The sequence below is a fragment of the Chlorocebus sabaeus genome, chromosome X (assembly GCF_047675955.1).
Source record: "Chlorocebus sabaeus isolate Y175 chromosome X, mChlSab1.0.hap1, whole genome shotgun sequence".
NCBI classification, from domain to species: Eukaryota; Metazoa; Chordata; class Mammalia; order Primates; family Cercopithecidae; genus Chlorocebus; species Chlorocebus sabaeus.
This window is the reverse complement of record NC_132933.1, coordinates 113,463,536-113,488,271: the sequence shown is the minus strand read 5'-3', so window position 1 is coordinate 113,488,271 and position 24,736 is coordinate 113,463,536. Positions and strand designations below refer to the sequence as shown.

The 24,736-nt window shown below is 42.5% G+C and overlaps 1 long non-coding RNA gene across 1 annotated transcript; it reads right to left on the bottom strand.

The window, feature by feature from the left end:
* Positions 1–223: 223 nt before the first annotated feature.
* Positions 224–24,328, bottom strand: LOC140710793 (uncharacterized). Its single transcript, XR_012091860.1, has 6 exons — positions 24,125–24,328; positions 10,323–10,519; positions 8,126–8,246; positions 7,751–7,954; positions 453–531; positions 224–363 (listed from the first exon to the last, which is right to left on the bottom strand). It is a non-coding gene; the product is annotated as an uncharacterized lncRNA (long non-coding RNA).
* Between the last annotated feature and the right edge of the window lie 408 nt (positions 24,329–24,736).

The window sequence follows — 24,736 nt, the reverse complement described above, 5'->3', positions numbered from 1 at the left end:
CTGATAAGAATGTCACATGAATTTTGGAACTGTAAACTGGTGCTTCTAAAGTGATAAAAGTTTTCTCTCCTCTCCTTAAAGTTGTTGAGATGGTTCCCTTACAATCTTGCTTACATTCTCCATTTGCCTGGTGAGCTCCTTTGCCCTGATAATGCAAAAGTAAACAAACACCCAGAGGGCCCCTCTCTGGATCATCACAAATTCCAAATAAGAACAGTCTGAATTAATGAGTTTTTAAAAATGTACTGTTCTAAGTGGAGCTGAAAGATAAACAGCTCTCATTTGTCTGAGCCACAGGACAGTGAGTACGGAACATTCCCAGGCTTCAGTCAGGATACTTAACGTCACTGAGGAGTTAAATCCCTAGAGAGAAAAAATATAATGTGGCTCTGGGTCCCTGAAATTCTAAACAGAGCCTCAAATATTAACTTGAACTTGGAAGGAGGTCGAACCTTTGTTCCTGTTCCAGGCTGTGCCCTCTGGAAGCAGAGATGAAGTTTGTGATACAGGATGGTTGTTAGAGGTCCACACCTGTGAAGGGGAGGGAGAGGAAGTAGGAGTGAGCGGAGGTCAGCAAGGAGTGGAATTCAAGCTGCCCTGCACGCCTGGTTAAGATTTAGCCAACCCAGTGAAGTGCTGTGGACAAAATTCGCGTCTAGAAAGTCTCATGTTGGGTAGAGAAATGGCTAGACCTTTATACTCCCCAACTGCTTAGTGGAGGGACGTGGACCACCCAAGGGAAAGGCATGACCTAGGACCAGACAGCTCCCAGCAGCTTAGATGCTCCCCAGAAGGAACTGACCGCTGAAGGCTGCCTGCTGACCATGCTCCTGGCACCTGGGCAGGGAGGCCTTCCTTGAAGGGGAAGCTGGGAAGTGCATCTGTCTATCACAGGCCCAGGGGCCTAAGTGCTTCTAAGTGCTGCCCAGGGCTTGCTGACTGCTCCGAGCCTCCTAGCTGGACACACTCAGGCATCCACTGAGCTCCAGGCAGAACTACATAGAAATTGTTTTTCTTTCCCACTTGGCCTCTTCTTCCTTCCATCCTTTATCAGACCCTGTTTCTTTCTCCATCTCTCCTTTAGGAAATAATATTCATTTTAAAAAAAAAAAAAACTATAAAACACCAATTCACTGCTCCAGGCATTGAGGCTAAGCAGGGATAAACATGAACTAGTCCCTGCTCTCAAAGAGCTTATAGTCTAGAGGAGAAAATGATATTGAACCCACAAAAATTAATTGCTTAATTGCAGGTTAAATAAGTATATGAAAGAGGCTCATGCAATGCTATAAGTGCACTGTCTACTAACCTGTTAAAGAGACTAATGATGGGTATGACTTATGGGGTGTTTGTTATATGCCAAGCACCGTTCTAAGAAAACTGTCTATGCTAACATCTATTTCTCACAGTAAGCTCAATAGCTTGGTTTTATTACCATCCCCATGTTGAGGCTTAGAGAGAGTGAGTAACTTGCTCACTATTGCTCAGATAGTAAGTGGTGGAGGAGGCTTTGAACCGACATAGTCTAGCTTCAGAATCCGTTGTCTTAACCTGTATGCTGCACTGTCTCTCCCAATTATTTGATACAGATAACCTATTGGGACCACATGGGATAGACAGCAAGAGGAAAGGTTGGTGAGCTCACAGAAGTGCTGGGGAAGACCCCAGGGAGGAGAGGGGCTTGGAAAAACAAACAGGTGGGCAGGAGGAGAAAAGGGATACTTCAGGCAAGAAAACATCATGAACAAGGCTTAGAAGAAATATTGGCAAGACCTGTGTCTTAGTTTAGAGGTAGGGATTTGAGTGCAAGTAGTTAATTTGAGAGACAATTCTAAAAGTTATCTCCCAATAATTCTTTTTTCTTTCTTCCTCCTAGGAAATGGGGAGGGCATGAGGACCTCGATTCCCTGGCACCTCCCTCTCGCACAGGCAGAGCAGGCTCCAGTGACCAAAAGTCCTTAGGCAGAGATGCAGGTGCTGGCGGTTGGAAGTCCAACCCACATACACAAAAATGTTAAGTACTGTAGGAGCATGGTTGGGATACTGACAGCTCACAGTAGGACACTTTCTGGGGATAGTGCAGAAAGTAGCTATGCTAGAGAGGGGAGAACGGACTTTATGATAGGCTGAATAATTGCCTCCAAAGATATTCATATTCTAATCCCCAGAACCTGTGAATACATTACATTACAGGGCAAAAGAGACTTTGCAGATGTGATTAATTTGAGGACCTTGGGTTGGAGAAATCATTTTGGATTATCTGGGTAGACTGGATGTAATCACAAGGGTGCTTATAAGAGGAGACAGAAGATCAGAGTCTGTAGCAGGAGGTGTGATGACAGAAGCAAGAGGTTGGAGTGATGTGAGGAAGTTAGAAAAGGCAAGGATATGGGCTCACCCCTCAGAGCCTCCAGAAGGAACCAGCCTTCCTGGCACCTTAACTTAAGCCTCGTGAGACTGATTTTAGACATCTGGCCTCCAGAACTGTAAGAGAGCAAATATGTGTTGTTTTAAGTCGCCAAGTTTGTGGTAAGTTGTTACAGCAGCAACAAGAAATGAATACAGGCCTCTTCCATCAAGTTACTGCATGCTCTGTGGTAAGAAGTTTATCTCTGCCGTTGGCATCTTGTGTTTCTGCAGCACTTAAAATTTAGAAAAAAATTTCCTTGTGGCACGACAACAGTGCTTCGGGGTAGGGAAAGCGGGTTTTGCCTCTGTCTTTCTAAGAGAACCAAGGCTCAGAGAAGCCAAAGGGTTTTTCCTGGACTGCTTAGAACCTTGGCAGAGGAAACGACCTCTTTAGCTAGAACGCTTCTGCCCTGCTCTTGGCAGTGCACGGCCTGCATGCTGTGGACTTTCTAACTCAGAAGCAAGTCTTTAACCTCCTGATGCCACCACTCCAGCTGCAGCTCTGCCTGGGACTGGGAAGATCCTCAAGGGACTGAGGCCCCATCCTTTGGAATCATGTACCTGGTGTAGGCAGCCATGCTAGAACCCTTCTCAGGGGCAGTCTTAGACAGAACAGTTCTCTGAGCCCACCTGCCCTTGACCTCCATTTGCTGACCTTCTTAATCCATCAGACTGCAAAAAGAAACTTTTCATAAGTGCACAGTATCCCAGGAAAGGCTTCCCAAGTTTCGATCTCCTTCATCTCTCCCAGAGTACTGGCAGAAGAGGTAGAGCTATTTCTAACTCTGCTACTAGTCAGCTAAGTGATCTTGGGAAAGTCTCATTACCTCTCTGAGGCTCAGTTTCCTGGTGAGATAACCATTTCTGGTTCACCTTGCAAAAAGTGGCAGTTAAGAGTCACTTCTGTAGGGTCAAATAAGCAAAAGCTCACCACAGAGTAATTTACCTGCCAGTTGTTAGAGTGCCTGAATTCCTACTATTAGATATTCAGATTTTTGTAGAGATGATCTTCTATTTTCAAGGGTTCCCTATCAAAATGAAATTACCTTGAGTGGTAGTTAGACCTCAAGTTGTGATAAGCTATCACTGTAATCCACGATTATTGTATTCTTCCTGGCCTCAGTCGCTGCCTGAATTTAGAACATAAAAAGAAAAGTGTCTCTTTGGTAGGAAGATGGGGAGAGGATCTTTATAAAGACAGGCAAGGAGACACCAAGGAAAGTCTTCATACCGCCTTGCAATTTTGTCCTGAGCTAGTCTTCAGACCGAGCTCTAAACTCAGACTAGTTGGCTCAGTGACTTATATCTCTTGGCCAATGATCTATTCTTAATGAGTGTTCCTTCCTAATGTAGCCTCACTGGAAACTCATCTGTAAATCCAAATGACATTTTACATGAGTGTCTATGCATTTGAGGTGAAGGAAGTTTTGTATAATAAAATCTCTCAGTAAATCTGAGGCCTCATTCCCCTGCATTTATATACTGGAAAAGTCAAACTATAGAAGTAAGTGAAGTTTGGTTGGTATCATAGCTGGTGTCCTCAAGAAAACAGAGGCTGAGGCCAACTTGCTGATGCTGTATGAGGCAAGTGACAGGACAGTAGGAGTGAAGGGAAAGAAGTGAGTCAGGGAAAAAAGGAAAATGAACACAAGGTGGTACATTTCACAAAATGCACAGCTGACCACTCAATCATCATGGACTTCTTCAAAGAAGTTGAAGTTTCTCTCTCTCTGTGAATTCCCATTGGCTGTCTCTGTATCAGAGTTTCTCACTATCCTAATTCTTTCATATTCACAAGTGTCCCTTCCCAGACCTAACTGGTGGACTCTTGATTGTTTAAGTTTACATTTCTGTTTCCTTACAGATTATTTAACAGCCGCACTGAGCATCGAGTAGACCTTCAAAATGTTGATGTGATTTCTAAGCCCACATGGGTTTCCAATGCTACCACTATTTGTTTTTCATAGTTTTAAAATGTGAGAACTAGAAAAGAACTCAGATCAAGTCCCTCCTTTTACAGATGAGAAAGCTGAGGCTCGCAGAAATTAAATTACTTTCCCACAGCCACATAGCTGGCTGGAAGCACAGCTAGACATACTGGCCAGGTTTCCTGGTTGGGATTCCAGTGCTCCTTCCCCCAGAAGTGAAGCCCTAATCAATCAATTTCCTAATTGACTGGCAGAGGTTACCTGGCACCAGTGTGATGAGAAGAATTCTGAGGCTCAATCTGGACATAGTAGGAGACAGTTCCGTGATCGATTAGCCAAATCTTCCAGAAGGAAGGAAGTAGATATCACTATCTCTGCCATATCTGTTTATTGGTTAACCTGTTGGCTTATATTTATGATAAAGATGCATTTTGTTTATTTCACTTTCATCTAGCTCCTGGTTTGAAGTACACTTTGGAAACCTCCAAAGGCTCTGGTTTACTTCTTTCTGTGTGTGTCCAAGATAAGCAATCCCTTCCCCTTGCTGCATGGCAGCATTTTAAAAACCCTTCTTCTAGTGTTACCTTTCAAGGTGGTGAACACACATAAATGAAGCCCCAAACCAAAGAAAGGTTTGAGATCTGAAAAATCAATGTCACAATCTGGCATTGTACACAGCAGCAATGGGGACATCATACACTGGAGGGACAGGCTGTTGACTTTTCTGCCTTCCCCGAAAAGTTGCATACTCCTTGCCTCAGTCAGTGTCATTCATCCACAGGTTAAGAGGCAGGGACTGAATGCAGCACAATCAGCCTTGAACTACATCTAAGGGAGCTGGTAATCAGGCCGGCTGAGGAGCTATGGGCCTCTGGTGGGGGAAATCTCAGGAAAGCAGGATGAAACAGGTGCTATATTTTTATTTCCTTCACCTAAGAGAATTGAAGAATCCTTTCCTAGTGTCCTTTTTTGCATGGATCCTAACTTAATGTCACTTCCTCAGGAAAACCCTCCCCGATGGCCAAGATAGGGTCAGGAGCCCCATTGCTTGTCTTTTGTCTTTTGTGGCAGGGATATTTCGCTGAATCTTAGAACCATCAATATAAGACCTCCCAATATTTTATGTATCAATCAGGGGAAAAAAATGCCACCATTTAAATTATAACTCAATGCTTTCATGCCACTTAGAATTTTTATTGTATAGTTATTAAAAGAGTACTTTAAAATGTATTTATACAGATTTGTGTGATACAGCACTCTTGTGCAAAGGAAAATATACTTGAAATTAACTGGTTGAGGTAATGAGCCTTAACTTTCTTCACATGTAGAATTCAAATATTTGGAATCACTTTGTGAGTTGGTGTTGCTGAAGCTCGCATGCTGCCACCCAGGCTTGGTCTTTTCACCACTGCCACTACACCATCCATCACCTCTCTTTCCACCCCAAACCACCAGGATATACAAAATGAGTAACACCCTAGTAAGGAGACAGTCCACAAGCAAAAATCAATACAATGCAAGAGCATATCTATGAAAACTATAGTAGAAGTATGCACTGCTCTGGATGAAGAAAGGGAGGAAATTTTTAATTTGAAGATATTTGGAAAGTCTCAAGGGACATTTGAAGGAGGGGAGAACCTCCAAAGCTTGAGGTGGGGGAGTGGCATTTAATGGGGGAGGGGAGGAATAGCATAAACCAAATGTGGTGCTCTGTAAGTAATATATTCTCACAATAGTGGTTGATTCCCTTTAGTTAAAAAATAAAATGAACAATGTGAGTTTCATTCCATGGGGAAAGGGAAGTCACTGAAAGTTCTCCAGCAAGTGGATGTCTTGCTCAGCAACACCCTTTAGAAGGGTAACTTGTTGGGAGTGAATAGGGCAGCCTGATGTGACCCAAGAAGGGCAGCAAGGAAGCAGTTAGAAGGGGCACGCCTGTAATCCTAACACTTTCGGAAGTCGAAGTGGGAGGATTGCTTAAGCCTAGGAGTTCAAGCCATCAAAATCTCTCACGGAGGCACAACACACTAGAGAGCAGCCACCATCCCCGTGGTGTCCAAATAGATCACTCTTTCTTCTGTGAGCCACTAGAGAAGGTAGTTGGCTTGCACTGTGTGGGCACGTTATATTGAAAAAAAAAAAAAAAGCAATAATAAGCTATGTTTAATATTAAAGTCATATGCAGTGGAAGGAGACAGTCACATCAGGAGACATAGAAACAGAGGAGCCTAGAGCAACCAAGAGAATCTCTCCCATCCCAGGCAATCAGTGTGGAGTCACCCACCCCACCTAAATTGTTCTCCCTCTCACACTCACTCACATATAGCCATGGTTTAATTTGCTTAAGTAAAATATGTGCCCTGTCACTCCACGGTCCCCTTTATCATGTGTGGGAGATTGTAAAACGCACAAGACAATGCAGGCCTTGCCTTTGGGAAACTATCAGTTTAGGTGAGATCAACCTAAGGACCATGCCTAGGAGCAATCCCGGGTCTGCTTAGTGCTGAACACAAGATTGCATTTTTCTCAACACATACAAAGGTTTTGAATAATTTTGTAAAGTGTGAAAGACCATGGTTCTTTGGAGGGAACATGTTAGGAGGAGGTGAATATTGATCTGGTTTTTGAAAGAACAAGAAAATTTTGAGCAACAGAAGGAGTAGAGAGGGTGCTTCAGGTAAAGAGAACAACATGGACAAGGCAAAGAGATTAAAAATGATCCTAGCATGTTAGAGCACAATTAATACATCAGTTAGGATTGTGTTCAGTTGCAATTAAGAAAATATCCAAGTAGCAATAGCTTAAATAGAGGTTAAATTCCTATAGCAAGAAATCTAAAAGTTGGCAGTTGCTGCTGCAGATTCGGTCACTCAAAAATGCCAGAGATGGCATTTCTGACACTTTTGTAGCCTTTCCGTCATGCTGATCCCAAAAGGGCTGCTTAGCTCCAGCCATCACGTCTATATTTGCAGTGAAGATAGAAGACAGAAGGTGATGCCAGTTCTTTTAGTTTAAGTACCTTCTAAAGCAGAGCTGCAAACAAAAACTTTGAGTGCACATAGTTTATTTGGTAAACTGATCCCTGGATGCACAAGAGGAAGCAAGGAGAATGAGAGAGTAAAGATAAAAATGACAACATAAAGGCATGTTAAAAAGATTGCTGCCTGGGGCCCCAGAGGCTCGATTGCACCCAGACCTCCTGATAACTGTATGTAATGCCTCCCAGGAGTGTACCCCCAAAGGACAGGTAACTGGAGCATCTATCTACTGGGCCATGTTCTCCATCGACTGAGGGTCGATCCCAAGGGCATGAATCCCACACTTCCAGGTTTTGTTTTTGTGCAGGCACAGTGGGCTTTCACAATGTCAGAGAAGGCCCTGGAACAGACAGCAGGAAGATGCACAGCACATACTTGAGAATGGATGCTGTCTTGCATGAGGTGAGTTGGAACACACGGAACTGTCCACCACAGCTGTGACTGAAGTCAGAGGTGATTAGACTGTGGGCATGGGACACAGGGCATGCCACAGCCATCTGCCACATCAACAGACCTCCCAGTGTCTTATTGCTGGCAGAAGGAGAGGCTGAGAAATGAACATTTTAGCTCTTCCAGACTCTAGAATAGAAGCAGAGTGGGGAGAAAAGGATTGGAAAGGGCTGTTAACAGAGCAAAAAATATATAAGATTTCAGATTCACTAAGGACATGTTAGATTAGATCATCTACTCTGAATGCATCATTTTATAAATGAGAAAGGAACTGAGTCCTGGGTAGAGTGAGTAACTTGCCTGCCCCAATCCTGTAGTTGGAGTAGAGCTAGGGTTTGAAGCAAGCCTTCCAGGTTTGGAGATCTCTCCACCTTTCCATAATAACCCTCTTAGGCTGCAAAAGAATGTCTTGGCTAAAAATCTGTTTTAAAAAAGAAAACAAAAAAGCTCCTGCATAACTAAGGTGGGCTCTGTTGTCATAAGACCTGGAACAATAAGCCTATGCATTTGGACTTGGTCTGAGGGACAATGGGGAGCCATTGTCGAATCTTAAACAGGATCATGGCAATTTCAGTTGCTTGTAGGTAAATATTATATAAATATAAGGGGTTTTTTCTCTGTTGATTATGGCTGCTGATTCAGCCAAGGGGAAATAGAGTTCTGGACAGGCTTGTACCTCCAGCAGTGACTGCAGGTGCTGTCAAAAGAAGGTGCAGGCTGCTGTCTGACATTCTCAAAAGGCCCCTGCTCTCCTGAGAATGGCTTGATGCTTATTGCTAATAACAAGGCTGGCAGCCGGCTGCAGCTTTCACTCAAAATTCTTCGGCTTTCAGTAATCAAAGCCAGGCCTGGGTTGTTCCTTGGCCCTAGACTGCAAAAGGAATTTCCTTTATTTTTGAACATGGAGAGAATAAAAAGAAGTACAAGTTGTTTTATAAGACAAGTGGGGCAGCAATTTGAAATAGGCATTTAGGCATCTCTTAGGGATTAACATCGGGACTCATTTAAGGGCTTGGAGTGTTAATAAGGATGAGATGTATTTATTTTTCCCTGGGTTCTTTTTTAGGAATCCCTGGGCAGTGTTCTGGAATTGATCTATACTGGCTCAAATTTCACACACCCCCCCATTTTCCATGCGGACTCTCCCACCCCTCCTTTCGACTGAGTTGTGCCTCCTATTAACTTGGAGAAAATGCCCCAACCACGGTGCACAATTGGGCATAACTGGTACCTAGAAATACTGTTCATTGGGTTGAGGCAGCTCAGAAAACAAAATGGCCTTCTTTTACCTAGGGAATCTGGTTTGAAAATTGTACATTAAGTTACACTTCTAATTGAAATGAATTTGATGGTTTCAGAACAGCCCCCAGTGATCCCAGCCCACATCATAAAAACCACCATAGGCAAATTGGCACCATTCAGCCTTGGCTCAAACAGGCTAGGGAGTAAAAGAAGATGTAAACTGAATTTGTGGTTGTTTCTATCTTCAGATAGACAGGCTGGGGGCTGGGGTTGGGGGAGCTTCCAGAGGGGAATTCTCGGAGTGGATTACATCATTTTCCTGACAGTCTGCGAGGCAGTGGGGTATAGAAGAAAAGCACTAGATTAAGAGTCTACCCTTGTCTCAGACAGTAATTCATGTTTCATTCTTGGGTAAGTCATTACATTTTTTCATGCCTCAGTTTCCTTGTCTGCAAAATGGGAATACTAAAATCTCCTTGGCTCATGGTTGGTATTGGGCCCAGGCAATGATGGCTGAATGGTTTACCTAATGGACTGAAAAAGCCCTCAGAATCTAGGGCTTCTGATTGCTTGGCTCGTGTTCACCCCACCAGCTGACATCCAAAGGATAAGATGCTTGTCTGTCTTCCCAGGAAACTTGGCTGTGAGGTTCAATGAGCTCAAAGCAAAGGACAATGACAAGACAAGGAAGGTACTAAAGGGTGGACACTGACTTGTCACCAAGGCACTCTGAGACACCTCATTATTCACATCAGTTCCTTATTCATCTCAGGCACATCTACCTAAGCAACAACACACATGTATTTTGTACCAACTATGAAAGATGCCAGGTCTGTAATGCACATTCATGCCAGGCACTCTGCTAGGAGATTCAAACTTTCCTCCCTGCAGCCATGTCAGGTAGATTTTAATACTCCCATTTTATAAATAAGAAAAGTGAGGCACAGGAAGATCACACAGCTTAGTCAAGGTCACACAGCAGTATGTTATTGATTGGAAATGTCATATGCCACGGCTTGTCTTTCCACTCCACTGTGTTTTCAATCACTATTCTAAGGAGAAAAGATAAAAATGAAGAAGACCCAATCCCCACTTTCAAGAAATTTGTAGTCTAGTCATATACCTGCACAGAAATATGTGTGCACAAGCAGAATAAAGGTCTGAGGGAGAGGAAAGAGCAGTTATTAGTCAGCTATTGCTGCTGTAACAAAGAACCCCACACCTCAATGATTAGAAAACAACAATTCTTGCTTACTTATGTTCAGGTTGACCATGGGTTGGCTTATGTGGCATGGGCCCCACTGAGCAACTTTGGTTTTGGCTGCAGATCTGCTGGGCTTGGGTCTGCACTGTGGAATGGGCTCAGGTCGGCTAGTCATGGACCCACAAGTACGAGTGGCCATTTCCAGGGGAGAATGGTCCCCAGTGATCCCAGCCCATAATCTCATGGTGCTGGCAGAGACACAAGAGGTAAAGCATAGCCACATAAGCACATGGCAAGGTGCTGCTTGGTTCATTTCTACTAACATCCCATTGGCTGAAGCATGTCATATGGCCATGCTCCAAAGTTAAGGGACAGAGCAAAGGGTAGAGAGGGATGCAGAAGGGGTGAAGAATTGTGTCCAATAATCTAATCTACACCAGAAGGCTTCAGTTTTTACGGTAAAGTATCTGCATGTTAATTTGAAATGATAAGCATGTATTATTTTTAAATTTAAAACTCCAATTTAAAAATACCATCAGCCTTCTCTATCCACGAGTTTCTCATCCATGTATTCAACCAACCAGGGATTGTAAATGTTTAAAAATGAATTAAAAGTAACAATAGAACAACACAAATATTACAAATTAGAAAAACAATACAGTATAACGGCCATTTACAGTTGTCCCTTTGTAACCACAGGGATTGGTTCCAGGATCCCTGTGGATACCAAAAATCTCGATGCTCAAGTGCCTTATACAAAATGGTGTAGTATTTGCATACAACCTACACACATCCTCCCAGAGACTTTAAATCATCTCTAGTTACTTATAATCCCTAAGACAATGTAAATGTTATGTAAATAGTTGTTATAATGTATTGTTTTATAATTTGTATTATTTTTCATTATGATATTGTTATTTTTTACTGTTTCTTACAAATTTTTTTAAATGTATTTTTGACAGTACATAGCATTTACATTGTATTAGGTATTATACATAATCTAGGGATAATTTAAAGTATATGGAGGATAAGCATAGGTTACATGCAAATACTGTACCATTTTATATAAGAGACTTGAGCATCCAAGGATTTTCGTATTTGAAGGGGACCTGCAATACATTGTAAAAACCATCTCAGGGAGGTTAGAATGAACAGACCCCAAGGTAATATTTCCTAACCCATCTCTTATATTGCCAATAAAAAAATTTACACACATACACACACAGTACTACAATATAATGGTTGCTGTAACATAAGTGTGTTCCCAGTGCTATGGGAACCCATATGAGAGGCATTTTTCATTCATTCATTTATTCATTAAACAAATATCTACTTCATATTACTATGTGCATAGGCATTGGAAATGAAGAGAAAAACAAAATAGGACAGATCACTGTCATCGTGTAACTCAAAAGTCGAAAATAGGCTCTAAACATATATAACTGGAATGAATTAAAGGAGGGGTGGATGAAGCTATGGGAACAAATAAGATAAATAACTCATTTACATGAGGATTATTGCAAAGGCTTCTAGGGGTTGTGTTCCAATATCCTTTCCTTAATTATTAGTCAGAATACTAAATTTTAGCTGAACAATGGCTACCTCAGATAATGACAACAGTCTCCAACTTTCCTTGCTGCTGCCTATGGCCATTAAGTTTTGGGCAATAGCTATAAGTAGAAATGGTGTATGCAATTTCCGGAAAGTGCCCTTCTTTCCCCCTTATCTTTCCTGTTGGCCAGAATATGAATGTGATAACTGGAATCAGGGTAGCTGTCTTGGATCACAAGTGACTTTGGGAATGGAGACCATAAGGGATGAAACAAGATAAAAGGAGCCTGGGTCACTGAAGACTTTTTGGAGCAAAATAGCCAAACCCACTCTGTACTGCCTACCTCTGGGCATTTGTGTGAGCAAGAAACACACCTCTAACTTGTTTAAATCATTGTTATATTAAGCTTCTGTTACTTGCAGGTAAACTTATCCTAATAGATAAAGGAGTTCAGGGGCAGACCTCCCTACAAACGTGAGAATAAGCTGATACCTGAATGGTGAGTGGACAAAGAGTTCAGATTAATCTCTTCCAAGAAGAAAGAACAGCATATGCAAAGGCCCAGAGGTGGGAGAACATAGAAATTTAGGGCAGATACAAAGGGGAAAGAGGTAAAGGATGGCCATTATGAGCTTAGATCCCATTCAGTTACCCACATATTTGTTCCCTGCACCTCTCCTTTCCCCCTTTCTCCTTCCTCTTTTTCTTCTTCCCTCTCTCCCTTTATTTCTTTCCCCATCACTCCATCCCTTCTCCCTTTCCCTCTCTGCCTTCATCCCTCCTTCCCTCCCTATCTACCTTTTTCACTTTTTTTAGACAAATATTTATTGAGTGCCCACTGTGTGCCAGGCACTGTATTAGGCACTGGATGCACATCCTCATAGAACTGGCAGTCTACTGGAGGGACAGATATCAATGGGAGAGATGGGAGTAAGAGAAAGAGCATGTGTGGACTTCCTATGGCACATATGAGGAAGCACTGTCCAGATCCCCTTTCAGGGAAACATTTGCTGCCCAACTACGAGAATTGCAGTTAGCTGACAGCCTGCAGCTGTTGGCTTCAGCAGGGTCAGCCTCAGCTTTTAAGCTGAGGTCACATCCCTCTCAGAGCGGCCCTGGGCCAGCAGCTGAGCAAGGAGGTGGTACTCTCGGCTGGCCATTTCTGCCCAACAAAGGGCTGCTCTCATGGGCACCCTTTGCTCAGAGCTGCCACTAGGCTGACAGGAACTTTTCAAATCTGCATTGCCATCTTCCTGGATAATCCAGCCTTCCATAGGCCTCAAGGCAGGTGAGAGCTCATCACAATCACTGGAGGAACCAAAGGAAGACCTAGCCTGTCTGGAGCACAGAGAGGGAAGGGAGAATTCTGGCAATGAGATGTGAACTACAACACCATGTGTGACTTAGGAGGAACTGGAGTTTTATCCTGAGTGCATTGAAATAACGCTGAGAGGTTTTTAAAATTCACTCTAACTGCTGCATGGATTGGAGAGGCCAGAATACCAGTTATGAGAAACTGCAGTCAATCAAGGGAATAGCTGGAGTGGGCTGCTTCTAGCTTGGTGGCTGCAGGAATGGAAAGCAGTGGAAGAGATGTCCTGGGAGTTTGTGGAGGAAGAATGAGCAGTACTTAGTGGCGACTGATTAGATCTTGGAGGAAGAAGGGTGATGGGAAGTAAGGTATCAAAGGTGAGCAACAGAGTAGAGGGATTTGCCCTTTTCTGAGATGATAACAGTTGCAGGTAAAGTAACAAATTCGGTGGTGAAAATCAAGAGCCTAATTGTGGATATGGCAGTTTTGAGACTATTGGATATGCAAACCTGGAGTTGAAGACTGATCTGGCCAGGAGATAACAGGGAAGTTATCAACATGCCAAGGGTACTAGACGCCCCGGGAGCATATTAGGAAGCTTAAGGAAATACCCCCTTCCCTCCAGGCTATCTTCTATTTCTTCTTACTTCTATGCGCCCAAAAGCATCTTCTTCTTCTTCTTTTTTTGTTTTGTTTTTTGTTTTGTTTTGTTTTCCTTTGTTTCTTTTCCTTTTTTTTTTCTGTTTTGTTTTGTTTTGTTTTGTTTTTTTCTTTTTTAGACAGAGTCTCTCTCTGTTGCCGAGACTGGAGGGCAGTAGTGCAATCATGGCTCACTACTGCCTTAAATTCCTGGACTCAGTTGGTCCTCCTTCCTCAGCTGAGAAGCTGGAACTACAGGCTCATGGCACCACTCCCAGTTCATTTTTAATTTTTTTGTAGAGATGCGGTCTCGTTCTGTTGTCCAGGCTGATCTTGAACTTCTGGCCTCAAGTAATCCTCCTGCCTCAACCTCCTAAAGTGCTAGTATTACAGGGAGGAGCCACCGCACCCAGCCCCCAAAGCTTCTGAAGCCTTATTTCATTCCAGGGAATCTTCTCAGGTAGAGAGGAGACAGAGCGTGCTGAGAGAGGTCTGTGTGCTCCCTACTGCCATCCTTAGCTTTGCCCTTAAACCAAATTACACTTTTGTATGATGAGCCGTTTGAGTAATTGGTGCACTCTACCACCCTTATAGATAAGACTCTCTCTGTCCTTAGGATCGACTGCTTCTGAGGAGGAAGGTGTGCTTGCTCCAAGACAGCCCAGGGACTTGGGAAGGTTGTCCTTCTGCCTGCCTAACCCTAAAATGCTCCCATAAAACACTCTGTCTGCTAATATCTAGACTGCACATCACAGATATGCAGGAAACGTGTGTTGAATGTATAAGGTCATTTTATCATTTGGTTGCCCGATCAGTGTGTCTGTCATAAAGCCCATCTCTTCGATTTTGCCTTTCAGCATAGATGAAAACAAGCTGGCCATTATTTTCCAGGCAAGCCCTTGTCAAATAAATGCTCCTCATAGAGATGTAGCTTGCTGCAGAGTGAAAAGCGTGGGAAGAGAGCCCCATCTTTCTCATCTGTATAAAACAGAATGACAATCCCCACACCACACACTTTACAACTGAGTTGGTATGAAGAGCTAACAAAAGTCTTCAGCCTAACAGTGCTTTGGGCTTTACAGAGAGACAGTGGGGTGACACACCATTAAGCTCTACTCCAACCCAAATCTGATTTGTTGAGTGGAATAATCCCAGTTCCCTTCATTTTTCCTTAGATATGACATTTTGCAGCAAAACATTTGATGCCTGCAGGCTTTGGGAACTGGCAGTGATTCACAGACAACACGCAGGATGCTGGACATTGGTCAAACTTTGGCCCTACACACCTTCTCCCACTACCAGTTATGCTGGTGAGGAATTTCCTCTTTCCCATTGTGTTATGTGGGTGGGTGGGATGGTACCCAAGGGGCCTCACCACTCCCCATGGAAGCCAAAGAGGGCTCTCCTTCACTAGCCTCATCCAGCAAAGGGCAGCTATGTGACTCATCTTCTGGGAGGACCTTGAGCAGTGAGCAGAGTGACACACAGTCAGAAGATGGTTTGCAGGACACTCCTTTGCCCCAAGAGCATTGTCCTGCACCAGCCCCTATAGTGCCTGCCACACAGCTGGGCTCCCACCCGGTGTTCCTGCCTCCCTGTCATTTATCTAAGCTCCCAATACCATCCTTTAACAGCCCCTTTTGCCCAAGGTAGCCAAGAGGCAGTTTCTGTCACTTTTGCCCCCCAAATTTCAAACAGATACAGGCAATTTCTGAAAGGAGTACTATGTTATCATTAATATCCAGCATCGTTGAAGAGGAGGATTAATTAGTGACAACCCTCTTACTTCACCTATCACTGGGGCAGTCCGCAGAGGATTTATCCCTGAACCACTAATGAATTTTCCAACTGTCACAAAACAATGCAAATAAGTAAGATCCACATCTGTTGAACACCATCATGAGGTCAAACCATGGGTAAATAAATACTTGCTTCAAGGAGAGGGTAAATCCTAAGGTGAGGAGTGACAGGGCTTTGTTTGCATAAACCCAGCAAGGTATTATGGGTAGGATATTAATTAAATCATGCTCCTGGGCCTCACAGATCCCGAGCTCCACGGCTCCAGCTTGTTGACAAACTGAACACAGGGCCCCCAGAGAGACCACTAACATTTTGATGAACAGGGTTTGTTGGGGGTGATATTTCCTAACTAGCATTTTAATATAATTTTTGACGCTTCATCTGAGCAACCTGGAAAGAATATTTAGATAAAAGAAAGGGACACACGTCAAATTTCCAAGAGAAGAAACTACCATCTAATGTTAATCCACTGGAATTACTTCCTGGGAATAATTTCTTGCTACCTTCACCCCACCCCAGGCCTTCCTGAGACCCCCTTTTTTACCCCTCTCCCTGAAGCACACTCACCTGGGAGAACATCTCTGAATTACATCAAGGCTGCCTCAGGTTCAAATGAAGTTTTAATGATTTTGATAATCTTCCCAAGACTCTGTAAGTCTTTCCTTTTTGTCCTTCGTTTTTGAAGAAATTAACCTGATGGCAGGTACTGTCTTCAGGGAAAGGGCTTTTATTTTCAGGTTAAAATAAAAGATCTCATCTCAGCTGGAATGGAAGATTGGTCATGAAAAGACTCTCTGTGGCCAGCAGAAGTACCCGCTGTCTGAGAGATGCTGACCAAGAACGTTCAAGCTCCTTGTAATTGGTCTACCATTCCAACCATTCCCATCTTCATTTGCACTACACGGTTCAAAATTTCATGCTTCGTTTGAAGATTATAAAGCCTCTTTTATCTGAGAATATGCAGACAAATATGAACTAATTAATGTTCCTACCAGCCCCCTGGGAGTGTGCAATTGTCCTATGACCCACTAGCTTCCTGGGCATTCCCTGACATTGCACTGCTGCCCAGTATCAGGCATCTTTGCTACTCCTCCCTCCCCTCACCACCCCCAATCAGCAACTGTCAACCCTGTTTCCTCCAAAATGCTATTAGAATCTGCCCACTTCACACCATCTCTGCCATTTCCAGCTGGTTGCTTGCATTGACTATGGAAACAGACCTCTCACTTCTTCTCTTGTCCCTTCCAATCTAATTACCCAATTCTCTACCCAACAGGCAGAGGGAAATTACTAAGACATAAATCTGAAGAAATCACTTTTTACCTGCAATGAGTCTCTCACCTAAACCCCCTCCCTACTATTCCCATCCTCCCCTGCCTGACTTTTGGTTTCTCAAACACACCAAGATCTCTCCTGCCTCAAAGCCTTTGCACATACAGTTCCCTTTTCTAACACTTGGACAGGAAGGTAACCAATTATGGATGATCTTCTCCATGAGCTAAAGTCTGAAGAGTTGTTTTAAGTCTCTGAGTTTTAAGGTAGTTTCTTATGCATCTTCATTGTGGCAACAATAGCATCAACCACTCCTTCTAATAAGAGCACATGGATTTTATTTTAGAGATCTACCTCCTCCACCCTTCATCCTCATGATTCTGGTGAGGATGACTCCACTCCTGGGGTGTGGGGTTGGGGGCTCATCCTCCAGACATAGCCAATCAGAGCATTCTATCCCTCTAGCCAGAGGAGCTGGGTCAGACTCTATGTGTGACCCAAGCTAGGTCAACAAGATATATAATCCCAGAAATTTCCCTAGAAACAATTAGAGAGAAGAAAAAGTCTTTCTAATAGAGTTTCTGTGCTCCTAGGTGAGAAGACTACAGCTGCCACCAGGAAGAAAGAGCCTGTCTAAATATCAGAGGGCAACGAAACTGAAAGGAAAGACACAGAAGTCTGATGGTATCAACTGAGTGCCTGGGCCCAGCTATTCCTGATGATTTACCCCTGGACTTTCCAACTTTATACACTGACACATTCTCTTTTTTCTTAAGTTATTTAGACGCAGTTTTCAAGTCACTCGTGACTTCAAAACTCCTGAGTTTTGAACTCTAGTTCAGCCCCTACATTGTACTCCTGTCTTCAACTGTGTGTACCCTAAGTCCTTGCCTTAATTTTCTACCTATTTCTCTTGTGCTTCTGAGTCTGTAGCCTTATCTTTAGGGCCAGCCAATCCCTTCCCTCTTTCTAGAAATCAAATAGGAGGCAACAGTACCTTTCAGAAAACAAGAATGGAATCTCAAAGTCCCAGCATTTTTATACTTTTCCCATGATCAGTCTGCAACATTACGACAAGGGAAAGTTTGAGCAAGGCAAATAGCATGATCTGGACGTGGCAGGAAAAAAATGGGATAGACTCTCTGTTCTAGTGCTTTGGAAATCTGTTGGTTGTAAGATCTGGAGAAGGAACTCAAGTTCCAAGAAATGTCACTGAACAAATTGTACAATGTATGGAGCTGCTTAATGTTTCATCTGTTTGGATGAAATGGTTGTCTTTAAATAAGCTTGGTGCAAAGTTTCTAATAACCACTGTTTTTCAGCATGTCTCCGAGCTCATGTTGTTAATGAAGCAAGGTTAGTTTGTTTTTATTGAGTAAAGATGTGTTAATAAAAAGAATGGTTTTGCATTTTAAGCAAAATGGATGGATGAATGAATGAATTCTAAGTAAATAAATAAAACCTTTAAGTGACTGTTTCTTTTTCAGAGAAGTCATTGATGGGAGCTATATACTGATTATGATGATGCTGCCATTACTCCCAACATTCCTTCAATTCCTACTTTGAAAGGCAACCCTCTTTAGGTTGTACAAATTCTAGTTTGGTGGCTAATTAAGCCATGATACTAGTCTGAGATTTTTAAAAATCTTCCTTCTCATCTCTCCCTCTCCGAGTGTTTGAGGACTGATCATGCCTGATCTTAGTAATAGAGTAATTCATGTTGGCAGGTGTCATTTAAGCCGCTGTAGATTGCTTGTAACTTCCTGACACAATCTGAAGTTAGCCCATTCTGTCATTCTCCTGCTGGATATCATCTACATTCTTAAATCTTAATGATGTAAAATTATTCTACGTTTTTAATGATCCGTTTCTCAAGCCACAATCTGACTTGATATAAAAGTTGTTTCCTCCAAATCGTTAGCAATACAAGAGGTATATAGGAATTTGACTTATTTACAACTCTGTACTATTCTTTCTAAACAGCTTCCAAGGAATACAAATGCACTACATATTGGTTACTAAAAAATGTTTGGGAATTGGATTCTTTAAATATTATGAAGAAACAGCTGATTTCAGGACTGGGGCTAGGAAAGCATAACATGAGCCTAGAACTTTTTGCTGCACCACAAGGATGACTGAAAGAATGACAGGGAGATGTCAAAAGGACACAGGAGCCAGCCTGACCAGGATCTTTCTGGACATACTTAGGACAATTTGAACATCAAACCAAGTAATGACAGGAGGGAATTATTATTAAATTGAATTAAAATTGAATTCAAAAATTCATGAGTCCATACTGACATAGACAAAGCAAAATAAAAAACAGGGGAGAAGGAAAAGTTCTTCCTCACATGGAATATCAGCCAATAAATTAACAAGAAATTATAGCTTTAAAAAAATCAACATTTTGCAATCATCAGAGGAATGATTGATTCATGTGAGAATCCTCAATGGATAATAAAAACTATTGGGTGAAAGTTTGCTGGGAAACCTGATAGTTACACAATTTTGACATATATCTTCATCATTACTGATTAATTATAAAAGTTAAAATGATACTATTACAATGAAGAAATCTGGCAGACATCTCCTTAACAAGGGATCAAAGTTAACACTTTTAATACTGGGACAAACTGATATAATGTGCCTCCTGACAGGATGCACTGAGAACACAACACTCCTTCTGGGATGCTTCTGCCAAATAGCCACAACGTGAACTAATCATGAGGAAGTATTCTACAAACTTGCATTGCAAGACATTCTACAAAATTACTATCCAGAATTCTTATTTGTCATGAAAGACAACAAAAGGCTAAAGCACTGTTTCAGATTAAATGAAATTAAAAAGATGTAGTTAAATGCAATGTGTGCACATGGACTGGTTCTTAGATTAGGAATCAAAAAAAAAAAAAACGTACAGAAGGCATTACACAACAAGTGATAAATTTTGAATATGGATTGTAGATTAAATAATAAGATTGTATCAAGGTTAGATTTTCTGAATTTGATTATTATACTGTGGCTTTAGAAGAAAATGCCCTTGTCCCTAGGAGATACACACTAAAGTTCTTAGGATAAAGAGTCCTGATATGTGCTATTTATGGTCATCAAAATAATAATGATAATAACACATATATGTATGTGTAATGTATATATGTATATGTTTATGTGTATAGAGAAAGAATTACGGAAATATGGCCAAATGTTGGCCATAGGTGAATCTAGGTGAAGAATACATGGAAATTCATTCTACTACTCTTGCAAATTATCTGCAAGTTTGATTTTTTTCTCAAAATGAAAGCATATGCACACACACACAGAGGTGCAAAAGCTCCCCATCAGACAGACGCAAGGCAACACTCCATTAAGGCAGGCAGTGACCTGCTAATGATCTATATCAGCCCTCACCTATATGGTACCTACTAGCCACATTTGTGACTATCTAAATTTAAGCTTACATGAATTAAAATTGAATACAATTTAAAATTCACATTTTCAGCCTCACTAGGCACATTTCAAGTGTTCAATAGCCACATGTGATGAGTGGCTACTATCCTGGACAGCACAGACATCAAACATTTCCATCATCTCAGAAAGTTCTATTGGATAAGACTGAGAGGGAAAGAACACAATCTGCCTTTGTCATTTAGTAAATGACTTGGGCAAGTTTCTTCAACTCTCTGAGCTCCCTTTTCCTTAGCTGTATGATGAGGATAATCATAGCTGCCTCACAATAGTTTTGTGTGAGAGAGAATTTAGGGAGCCCCTGTGTGTAGAAATGCCGAAAACAGGCCAGTGCTCTACTCCTTGCTTCCTGGGCTCCCCAAAAGGAAGCTGACTCCTCATCCCTCAACCTGGAGAACTGGTTCAGCTCCTCTTTTCACCAGAATCCTTTCCCTGCTTCCGACCCATCGTCTTTTTCTCAAAGCTGTTGTAACTGTGTTGTTCTCACCTGTCTTGCCCAGGACAGATTCCCCAGTCCTCCCCATTAGTGTTTGGCATTTGTTCTGGGCATTCTATTAGCAATGCCCAGCCCCAGTCCTGGACTTCCTGCTGTTTCTATTGCATCTCCCTAACTCTTACATCTGCCCCAACTCAGTGTTGTTGGCCTTCCTCAGCAACCAGGAATCTAAATCACCCTCCACCCCACTGCAACCTATGGATGACTGAGCCTTGGTTCTTGATGGTGCTGCAGACACCTCAAGGTGTGGCCATGACATTCACTCAGCCTTTGGCCTGGTAGCAGCAACTTTCCCTGATAAGGTCCCCAGATTGACTCTCAGTTGTCCCCATTAGGGCCTGTGGAATTTATGACTTCCATACACAGCACCAGGAAGTTGAGGATGGCTCCACGTGCTAACTCAGTCTCTTTGCCCTCTCTCTGCCTGTGGCAGATTGTATTTTCCAAAAACGACTGCACCAAAATATTCCACCCCGTGTGATCTTTTTCTTAAATGTGAAGTTCACACTAATTCTTCAAGAAATGGGGACTCTGTTTTCACCTGCTGGATCTTGGCAGGCTTGTAATTATGGTGGTTATGATTTTAGTGATACTGTATGACTTCTGAGACCATAAAAAGACAATACAGCTTCCAACTGGTCCTATTGAAAAAGTTATTCTTGGAACCAAGCCACCGTGTTGTGAGAAAACCCAGTCCACATGGGAAGGTCACATATAGGGGTAACAGTCCCCATTGAGTCCCAGCCAGTAGTCGGCATCAACTGCAAGACATGTAAGTAAGTGAACCCTCAGATTATTCCAGCCCCCAGCCTTTGAGTTGCCCCAACTGATGCTTTGTGGAACAGAGAAAAGTTTTCCCCACTGAGCTCTGCCCAGATTTCACATTTATGGTCAAAATCAATATGGTCCTTACTTTAAGTCACCAAATTTGGGGATGCTTTCTTTATGTAACAGTAGGTAGTTAGAACACTGCCTGATCAAACTGCACTGCCACTTTTACTTGGCTGCTAGCTATACGGCTATAGCCAGGCATCATGGGGCCATCGTGTCTGGCAGTTCTCACATATGAGTTCCAAATGCAGAGCACAAAAGTCCCACTGTCACTGATCTTCCCTTCCACTTCCAGCATCTCAGTCTAGAGTGGGGAAGCAAGAGTTGAACCATGTGCTTCCCCTGTCGGGGCAGATGGTTCTCTTCCTGTGGAAGGAATTCCCTCTACATAAAAGCCTCTTTCAGCCAGATGCGGTGGCTCATGTCTGTAATCCCAGCACTTTGAGAGACGAGGTGGGCAGATCACCTGAAGTCAGGAGTTTGAGACCAGCCTGGCCAACATAGTGAAACCCCGTCTCTACTAAAAATACAAAAATCAGCTGGGTATGGTGGTGGGCGCCTGTAATTCCAGCTACTCAGGAGGCTGAGGCAGGAGAATCACTTGAACTCAGGAGGTGGAGGTTGCCGTGAGCTGAGATCACGCCACTGCACTCCAGCCTGGGTGACAGACTGGGACTCCGTCTCAAAAAAAAAAAAAAAAAAAAAATGCCATTTTCTTCCCAAGAAAGCACACACCTTTCCCCCTTCATTGGGGCCTTAATGGCAGATGGGACTCTGGGAGAGATACTGACATATGCATAAAAGTAGGTCCAAAAATACTTAACCTCTACATAAGAATTCAAATAAGCTATTGACCTTATGAGAGAATCACAATGATGGACACCTTCAAAGGAAGGAGAAGCACCATGGAAGGCAGAGGAGAAAGACCATACCTGTTTGACTTGGTGTGAGAGGCATTCTAGATGTTATTGACATAGTATAATAGACAGATGACAAGCATAGAAGCTCAGAGTCCCAAAATGCCTTAATCTTATTGCCTGGCTAAGATCTATTTATAATATTTTCTCCACATGCAGAAAGAACACTTTCTTCACCTTTCATTCCATTTCCATATGTTTAATTTTCCTCACCTGCAGGAAGCCCAGATCTGTGGAAGCTCCTCCCTTGAAATAAATTTGCAATAATTTTATCATTCCTCACAACAAGTCCATCCTCACAGTGAGCTGTCCTTTGACATTTATAAGGATGTGGATTTAACCATAAGCAATCCTATTTACATAGTCTCACTCATGTTCTTTGTCATTATAATTGCTAATAACACTATGTTTTAGAATTGGCAGACTGCTTCAATATCATTGTAGTAGATGCTTATTGGTGTGTCTGCCCAGTTCCTATTCTTTAAAAATTGTCCATGTCATGCATAGGGTTTGCTTCCACCATACGTAATACCCATGTTTTTGCCATATGTCTCTACTTTCCTGACCATAGATGACTTGCCCAGGGACAAACACATGATAAAAACTGAGTGAGATTCTCTCTCTTCAAAATATGTATGGAGATATCCAAAAACTGTAAGTTAATTGTTGAGTTGCATTAATAGCAGCATTTTGGTGGGAAGTTTTATTGTAGATGAGACAGTGAGCTCTGATGTCCAGGCCATTGTTGGGGAACCAAGCTGTGGTCCTGAATGACTACCCAAAGTGTTGGTGTAGTCTCCTTTCCCATGATGCATACTAATAATAGAGATGACCACAGGTTGGCACATGACCTGTCTGAGTTTGGGTTCCCCCAAAAGCAGATCCTGAGACAGGAATTTGAATGCAAATAGTTTATTTAGGAAAGACCAATAGGGAAATGAGGAAGTATATTAATCAAGGTTCTTCAGAGAAACAGAATAGGATGTTTGTATGTAGAGCTAGAGATATAGAGAGAGACAGAGATAGAGATAGAGACAGATTTATTTTAAGGAATTAGTTTACATGATTGTGGGTCCTGGCAAGTATAAAATCTTCTGGGCAGGCTGACAGGCTGGAGACCCAGGGAAGTGCTGATGTTGCTGTCTGGACTTGCCATAATGCAAGTTGGAAGGCAATCTGGACACACATTCCTTCTTCCTCTGGTGACCTCAGGATTTTTAAAACCATCATCTGGTTGGATGAGGCTCATCCAAATAACGGGTTTCCCATTATGAAGGGTAATCTGCCTTACTCACAGTCTACTGATTTAAATATTTATCTCAATCAAAAAAAAAAAAAAAAAAAAACCTTCACAAAACCGTCCAGAGTAGTGTTTGTCCAAAAACTAGGTACTATGGAATAGCCAAATTGACATATAAAAGTAACCATCACAGGAAGTGAGGCAAGGAAGGAAAGACCACCAATAAAGGGTACATTATCAAGCAAGTTATCACTACAGGCAAGTGGAACATAATCACACTAGGGAACTCTGGGAGACAATGTAGAAAATACATCTTAGAGTCATTCTACCTGAAGGGCAAGAGACCTGGGATATTTATCCACCCACTCCTGATGGCATTGGTCGAGGGTTGCTCTGGGGAACGGGTATCAGTCCTGCAAGCCTCCAGTCCTACTGCAGGCGTAGTGGGCTACAGCAGCCAGAGAAAGCCCACAGACTATGAGACACAGCTGCCTGCAGTCAGAAATCAGGCTGGCATGCACAGGGCTGGTAAATGCTAAGGGGAATGTGGGTGGGGTACTCACAGCATCAGCTACGTTGTCACGATCCAGAGAAAGATGATCTTTGTGACGTTAGATAATAATTAAAGAGGCAAGGACCCCTCTGCATCATTTAATTGAAAATGTGTTACTCTGTACTCACTCTCTTTGTTCTTAAGATCTCACAGACCTGTTGGCAAGTATACTCCAGGAGAGCAGGAAGAGACAGCCTGAGAGAAGAGAAGCATTTGAGGTCTTTGGTTCTCACAGATATCTCCTTGCCTCACACTCAATGACTTTTTCCAAGCTCATTCAACATGTAAATTGAGAGACGGAATAGAATTGTGCCCAACACTGCCTACCCACTACCCACTATTGATTTGCTCCTTCTCACACTAACAGAACCCCCATTACGTCTGGTGT